Source organism: Myotis davidii, unplaced genomic scaffold, assembly GCF_000327345.1.
Source record: "Myotis davidii unplaced genomic scaffold, ASM32734v1 scaffold796, whole genome shotgun sequence".
Classification (NCBI taxonomy): Eukaryota; Metazoa; Chordata; class Mammalia; order Chiroptera; family Vespertilionidae; genus Myotis; species Myotis davidii.
Window position 1 is genome coordinate 42,863 of NW_006287809.1, and position 1,287 is coordinate 44,149.

Consider the following 1,287-nt stretch of genomic DNA (forward strand, 5'->3'; position numbering starts at 1 on the left):
TCTTCTCACCACCCTGTCTGAAGTTGCAACCTTACACGGTCTCTTCCCTTATCAAGCTCTTTTCTCCACACACTTAAAGCCCCAATGTCATTTACTTACTTGTTTATTGTCTGTCTCCACTATAAGCTTTTGAGGGCAGGGGTTTTGTCTGTATTGTTTGCAGTTGTATCCTTGGGGTTAAAACAGTGCCCAGCCCATAGTGGGCTTTCACCAAATGGTTGTTGAAAGAATGAGTGAATTGGCACCTCCTAAAACTCCTAATTTGAAGAGTCTGAATTAGGGTTCCTGGACTTGAACTTCTAAGACTGAGCTTCTGATAGAAACGAGTTAGGCTTGCCCAGCCGGTGTGGCTCAGTGGCTGACCTATGAACCTATGAACCTGGAGGTCACGGTTCTATTGCTGGTCAGGGCACGTGCCTGGACTGCGGGCTTGATCCCCAGTGTGGAGTGCGTAGGAGGCAGCCAATTAATGATTCTCTCTTACTATTAATGTTTCTAACTCTCTCCCTCTTCCTTCCTTTCTGAAATCAATAAAAATGTATTTTATTTTTTTTTTTAGAAAAGAAGTGAGTTGCCCTGACTGGTTTGGCTGAGTGGATAGAGCGTCGGCCTGTGGACTGAAGGGTCCCAGGTTCGATTCCGGTCAAGGGCATGTACCTTGGTTGCAGGCACATCCCCAGTAGGGGGTGTGTAGGAGGCAGCTGATTGATGTTTCTCTCTCATCAATGTTTCTAACTTTCTATCTCTCGCCCTTCCTCTCTGTAAAAAAATCAATAAAATATATTTAAAAAATAAAAAAAGAAATGAGTTAGGCTTTACAGTCTGTGTGCAAATGTTGTAAAGGCCCTGGGACTCAAATATTCTAAGATTCCTTAACTCCGACCATCCAGGCTCCCAGGGCTGGCACACTTCCGTGGCCAGACAGTCTAAACTTCTAAGAATCTTTGCTTTCCCCCCTCTCCCAGAAGAAGCTCCGTCTACGGCCTCCTCTACCCCTGACTCCACGGAAGGTAAGCGGAGTGGGAGGACGTGAAAATGCGACTTGAAAGAGGCTCACAGCTGGGGAGGAGGGTGAGGAGGGTGGTCAGGGTCCTCCTCCCAGGAGCTCACGCCTGCTTTGCTCACTGCAGGCGGGAACGACGACTCGGATTTCCGGGAGCTGCACACAGCCCGGGAGTTCTCGGAGGACGACGAGGAAGAGACCACGTCGCAGGACTGGGGCACCCCCAGGGAGCTGACCTTCTCCTACATTGCCTTCGACGGCGGGGTGGGCTCCGGAGCGCGCCG